This window comes from Hippichthys cyanospilos, unplaced genomic scaffold, assembly GCF_059441005.1.
Source record: "Hippichthys cyanospilos isolate Australia breed blue-spotted pipefish unplaced genomic scaffold, RoL_Hcya_1.0 HiC_scaffold_159, whole genome shotgun sequence".
NCBI lineage: Eukaryota > Metazoa > Chordata > Actinopteri > Syngnathiformes > Syngnathidae > Hippichthys > Hippichthys cyanospilos.
The window spans coordinates 733-7,500 of NW_028283515.1; positions in this window are offsets into that span (position 1 = coordinate 733).

The following is a 6,768-nucleotide window of genomic DNA, read 5'->3' on the forward strand; positions in this document are numbered from 1 at the left end:
CAGCGCCCCTGGTCGCCCAAACACTCAACGCCCCTGGTCGCCCAGCCGAAAAAATGACTAAGTGCCAACGGCGCCCCTGGTCGCCCAGCCGAAAAAATGACTAAGTGCCAACAGCGCCCCTGGTCGCCCAAACACTCAACGCCCCTGGTCGCCCAGCCGAAAAAAATGACTAAGTGCCAACAGCGCCCCTGGTCGCCCAGCCTTAAAAATGACTAAGTGCTAACAGCGCCCCTGGTCGCCCAGCCTTAAAAAATGACAAAGTCACACTTCAGGCCGAATTGTGCTGAAGTGAGGCCGACCTGCCTGGTTCCCTGGAGCGGCCAAATATTAGGCAAAGTGCCGCTGTCCGCCCGGTTCCCCAAACGCCCCTGGTCGCCCAACTCAGGGGCAGAAGTGCTGAAGTGAGGCCGACCTGCCTGGTTCCCAAAATCGGCCAAATATTAGGCAAAGTGCCGGTGTCCGCCCGGTTCCCCAAACGCCCCTGGTCGCCCAACTCAGGGGAGAAGTGCTGAAATGAGGCCGAGTTGCCTGGTTCCCTGGAGCGGCCAAATATTAGGCAAAGTGCCGCTGTCCGCCCGGTTCCCCAAACGCCCCTGGTCGCCCAACTCAGGGGCAGAAGTGCTGAAATGAGGCCGAGTTGCCTGGTTCCCTGGAGCGGCCAAATATTAGGCAAAGTGCCGGTGTCCGCCCGGTTCCTTAAACGCCCCTGGTCGCCCAACTGACCGGCAGAAGTGCTGAAATGAGGCCGACCTGCCTGGTTCCCTGGAGCGGCCAAATATTAGGCAAAGTGCCGCTGTCCGCCCGGTTCCCCAAACGCCCCTGGTCGCCCAACTCAGGGGCAGAAGTGCTGAAATGAGGCCGAGTTGCCTGGTTCCCTAAAGCGGCCAAATATTAGGCAAAGTGCCGGTGTCCGCCCGGTTCCCCAAACGCCCCTGGTCGCCCAACTCAGGGGCAGAAGTGCAGGAATGAGGCCGACCTGCCTGGTTCCCCGGAGCGGCCAAATATTAGGCAAAGTGCCGGTGTCAAACGCCCCTGGTCGCCCAGCCCAAAAAATGACAAAGTCCCACAAACGCCCCTGGTCGCCCAGCCGAAAAAATGACTAAGTGCCAACGGCGCCCCTGGTCGCCCAGCCGAAAAAATGACTAAGTGCCAACAGCGCCCCTGGTCGCCCAAACACTCAACGCCCCTGGTCGCCCAGCCGAAAAAATGACAAAGTGCCAACGGCGCCCCTGGTCGCCCAGCCGAAAAAATGACTAAGTGCCAACAGCGCCCCTGGTCGCCCAAACACTAAACGCCCCTGGTCGCCCAGCCGAAAAAATGACTAAGTGCCAACGGCGCCCCTGGTCGCCCAGGATTAAAAAATGACAAAGTCACACTTCAGGCCGACTTGTGCTGAGCAGAGGCCGGCGCTCCTGGTTCCCTGGAGCGGCCAAATTAAAGGCAATGTCCCGGTGTCATCCCGGTCCCTCAAACGCCCCTGGTCGCCCAGGATTAAAATATGACAAAGTCCCACTTCAGGCCGACTTGTGCTGAGCAGAGGCCGGCGTTCCTGGTTCCCTGGAGCGGCCAAATTAAAGGCAAAGTGCCGGTGTCATCCCGGTCCCTCAAACGCCCCTGGTCGCCCAGGATTAAAATATGACAAAGTCCCACTTCAGGCCGACTTGTGCTGAGCAGAGGCCGGCGTTCCTGGTTCCCTGGAGCGGCCGAATTAAAGGCAAAGTCCCGGTGTCAGCCCGGTCCCACAAACGCCCCTGGTCGCCCAGCCACACGGCGCCCCTGGTCGCCCATCCACAAAAACGGCAAAGTGTCAAAAATGCCCCTGGTCGCCCAGCCAATAAACGCCCCTGGTCGCCCATTCATAAAAACGGCAAAGTGTCAAAAATGCCCCTGGTCGCCCAGCCACTAGCCGCCCCTGGTCGCCCATCCATAAAAACGGCAAAGTGTCAAAAATGCCCCTGGTCGCCCAGCAAACAAACGCCCCTGGTCGCCCATCCATAAAAACGGCAAAGTGTCAAAAATGCCCCTGGTCGCCCAGCAAACAAACGCCCCTGGTCGCCCATCCATAAAAACGGCAAAGTGTCAAAAATGCCCCTGGTCGCCCAGCAAACAAACGCCCCTGGTCGCCCATCCATAAAAACGGCAAAGTGTCAAAAATGCCCCTGGTCGCCCAGCAAACAAACGCCCCTGGTCGCCCATCCATAAAAACGGCAAAGTGTCAAAAATGCCCCTGGTCGCCCAGCAAACAAACGCCCCTGGTCGCCCATCCATAAAAACGGCAAAGTGTCAAAAATGCCCCTGGTCGCCCAGCAAACAAACGCCCCTGGTCGCCCATCCATAAAAACGGCAAAGTGTCAAAAATGCCCCTGGTCGCCCAGCAAACAAACGCCCCTGGTCGCCCATCCATAAAAACGGCAAAGTGTCAAAAATGCCCCTGGTCGCCCAGCAAACAAACGCCCCTGGTCGCCCATCCATAAAAACGGCAAAGTGTCAAAAATGCCCCTGGTCGCCCAGCAAACAAACGCCCCTGGTCGCCCATCCATAAAAACGGCAAAGTGTCAAAAATGCCCCTGGTCGCCCAGCAAACAAACGCCCCTGGTCGCCCATCCATAAAAACGGCAAAGTGTCAAAAATGCCCCTGGTCGCCCAGCAAACAAACGCCCCTGGTCGCCCATCCATAAAAACGGCAAAGTGTCAAAAATGCCCCTGGTCGCCCAGCAAACAAACGCCCCTGGTCGCCCATCCATAAAAACGGCAAAGTGTCAAAAATGCCCCTGGTCGCCCAGCAAACAAACGCCCCTGGTCGCCCATCCATAAAAACGGCAAAGTGTCAAAAATGCCCCTGGTCGCCCAGCAAACAAACGCCCCTGGTCGCCCATCCATAAAAACGGCAAAGTGTCAAAAATGCCCCTGGTCGCCCAGCAAACAAACGCCCCTGGTCGCCCATCCATAAAAACGGCAAAGTGTCAAAAATGCCCCTGGTCGCCCAGCAAACAAACGCCCCTGGTCGCCCATCCATAAAAACGGCAAAGTGTCAAAAATGCCCCTGGTCGCCCAGCAAACAAACGCCCCTGGTCGCCCATCCATAAAAACGGCAAAGTGTCAAAAATGCCCCTGGTCGCCCAGCAAACAAACGCCCCTGGTCGCCCATCCATAAAAACGGCAAAGTGTCAAAAATGCCCCTGGTCGCCCAGCAAACAAACGCCCCTGGTCGCCCATCCATAAAAACGGCAAAGTGTCAAAAATGCCCCTGGTCGCCCAGCAAACAAACGCCCCTGGTCGCCCATCCATAAAAACGGCAAAGTGTCAAAAATGCCCCTGGTCGCCCAGCAAACAAACGCCCCTGGTCGCCCATCCATAAAAACGGCAAAGTGTCAAAAATGCCCCTGGTCGCCCAGCAAACAAACGCCCCTGGTCGCCCATCCATAAAAACGGCAAAGTGTCAAAAATGCCCCTGGTCGCCCAGCAAACAAACGCCCCTGGTCGCCCATCCATAAAAACGGCAAAGTGTCAAAAATGCCCCTGGTCGCCCAGCAAACAAACGCCCCTGGTCGCCCATCCATAAAAACGGCAAAGTGTCAAAAATGCCCCTGGTCGCCCAGCAAACAAACGCCCCTGGTCGCCCATCCATAAAAACGGCAAAGTGTCAAAAATGCCCCTGGTCGCCCAGCAAACAAACGCCCCTGGTCGCCCATCCATAAAAACGGCAAAGTGTCAAAAATGCCCCTGGTCGCCCAGCAAACAAACGCCCCTGGTCGCCCATCCATAAAAACGGCAAAGTGTCAAAAATGCCCCTGGTCGCCCAGCAAACAAACGCCCCTGGTCGCCCATCCATAAAAACGGCAAAGTGTCAAAAATGCCCCTGGTCGCCCAGCAAACAAACGCCCCTGGTCGCCCATCCATAAAAACGGCAAAGTGTCAAAAATGCCCCTGGTCGCCCAGCAAACAAACGCCCCTGGTCGCCCATCCATAAAAACGGCAAAGTGTCAAAAATGCCCCTGGTCGCCCAGCAAACAAACGCCCCTGGTCGCCCATCCATAAAAACGGCAAAGTGTCAAAAATGCCCCTGGTCGCCCAGCAAACAAACGCCCCTGGTCGCCCATCCATAAAAACGGCAAAGTGTCAAAAATGCCCCTGGTCGCCCAGCAAACAAACGCCCCTGGTCGCCCATCCATAAAAACGGCAAAGTGTCAAAAATGCCCCTGGTCACCCAGCAAACAAACGCCCCTGGTCGCCCATCCATAAAAACGGCAAAGTGTCAAAAATGCCCCTGGTCGCCCAGCAAACAAACGCCCCTGGTCGCCCATCCATAAAAACGGCAAAGTGTCAAAAATGCCCCTGGTCGCCCAGCAAACAAACGCCCCTGGTCGCCCATCCATAAAAAATGACTAAGTGCAAACAGCGCCCCTGGTCGCCCAAACACTCAACGCCCCTGGTCGCCCAGCCGAAAAAATGACTAAGTGCCAACGGCGCCCCTGGTCGCCCAAACACTCAACGCCCCTGGTCGCCCAGCCTTAAAAATGACTAAGTGCAAACGGCGCCCCTGGTCGCCCAGCCGAAAAAATGACAAAGTGCCAACAGCGCCCCTGGTCGCCCAACCGAAAAAATGACTAAGTGCCCGCATCTTTTGCGTTGACCCCCCACCTCTACCCTCAAACCAAAAAGATGCGGAGGTTTGACCCAGATCTCCAAAACACTATCGGCACATATATAGGGAACAGCATTTTAAGAGCTTTTGGAGCCGAAAATATGACAAAGTCCCACTTTTTCGAAAATATGACAAAGTCCCACTTTTCGAAAATATGACAAAGTCCCACTTTTTCGAAAATATGGCAAAGTCCCACTTTTCTGAAAATATGACAGAGTGCCACTTTTATCACAAATGAGTGCCTGGCTCCCCGGCAATGTGAAACACGAACACGGACTGGAGAAGCGGGCGGCTTTGCCGCTCGCCGCGGCCTCGCTCCGGAAGGGGGGGGGGGCCGCTTATGAAACACGAACACGGACTGGAGAAGCGGGCGGCGTTGCCGCTCGCCGCGGCCTCGCTCCGGGTGGGGGGGGGCCGCTAATGAAACACGAACACGGACTGGAGAAGCGGGCGGCTTTGCCGCTCTTCCCGGCCTCGCTCCGAGCGGGCGGGCCGAATATTAAACACGAACACGGACCGGAGAAGCGGGCGGCTCTGCCGCTCGCCGCGGCCTTTCGGGGGGGCCGCTTATGAAACACGAACACGGACCGGAGAAGCGGTCGGCTTAGCCGCTCTTCCCGGCCTCGCTCCGAGCGGGCGGGCCGAATATTAAACACGAACACGGACCGGAGAAGCGGGCGGCCTTTTGGCTCGCCGCGGCCTTTCGGGGGGGCCGCTTATGAAACACGAACACGGACCGGAGAAGCGGTCGGCTTAGCCGCTCTTCCCGGCCTCGCTCCGAGCGGGCGGGCCGAATATTAAACACGAACACGGACCGGAGAAGCGGGCGGCCTTTTGGCTCGCCGCGGCCTTTCGGGGGGGCCGCTTATGAAACACGAACACGGACCGGAGAAGCGGTCGGCTTAGCCGCTCTTCCCGGCCTCGCTCCGAGCGGGCGGGCCGAATATTAAACACGAACACGGACCGGAGAAGCGGGCGGCCTTTTGGCTCGCCGCGGCCTTTCGGGGGGGCCGCTTATGAAACACGAACACGGACCGGAGAAGCGGTCGGCTTAGCCGCTCTCCCCGGCCTCGCTCCGAGCGGGCGGGCCGAATATTAAACACGAACACGGACCGGAGAAGCGGGCGGCCTTTTGGCTCGCCGCGGCCTTTCGGGGGGGCCGCTTATGAAACACGAACACGGACCGGAGAAGCGGTCGGCTTAGCCGCTCTCCCCGGCCTCGCTCCGAGCGGGCGGGCCGAATATTAAACACGAACACGGACCGGAGAAGCGGGCGGCCTTTTGGCTCGCCGCGGCCTTTCGGGGGGGCCGCTTATGAAACACGAACACGGACCGGAGAAGCGGTCGGCTTAGCCGCTCTCCCCGGCCTCGCTCCGAGCGGGCGGGCCGAATATTAAACACGAACACGGACCGGAGAAGCGGGCGGCCTTTTGGCTCGCCGCGGCCTTTCGGGGGGGCCGCTTATGAAACACGAACACGGACCGGAGAAGCGGTCGGCTTAGCCGCTCTCCCCGGCCTCGCTCCGAGCGGGCGGGCCGAATATTAAACACGAACACGGACCGGAGAAGCGGGCGGCCTTTTGGCTCGCCGCGGCCTCGCTCCAGGCGGGCCGCTTAACGAACACGGACCAGAGAAAGCGGGCGGCCTTTCGGCTCGCCCCGGCCTCGCTCCAAGCGGGCCGCTTAACGAACACGGACTAAAGAAAGCGGGCGGCCTTTCGGCTCGCCCCGGCCTCGCTCCAAGCGGGCCGCTTAACGAACACGGACTAAAGAAAGCGGGCGGCCTTTCGGCTCGCCCCGGCCTCGCTCCAGGCGGGCCGCTTAACGAACACGGACCGGGGCAGCGGGCGGCCCCACGCGCTCGCCGCGGCCTCGCTCCGAGCGGGCCGCGTAACGAACACGAACACGGACCGGAGAAGCGGGCGGCCTTTCGGCTCGCCCCGGCCTCGCTCCAAGCGGGCCGCTTAACGAACACAGACCAATGCACGGGGGCGGCCCTCGCGCTCGCCCCGGCCCCGCTCCAGGCGGGCGCCTTACTAACACGGACCGAAGGCCGGCGGCCGCTCCTCGCGGCCACGCACCCACACCCCCGCACCGACCGATCGGCGATTACAACCTGCCATC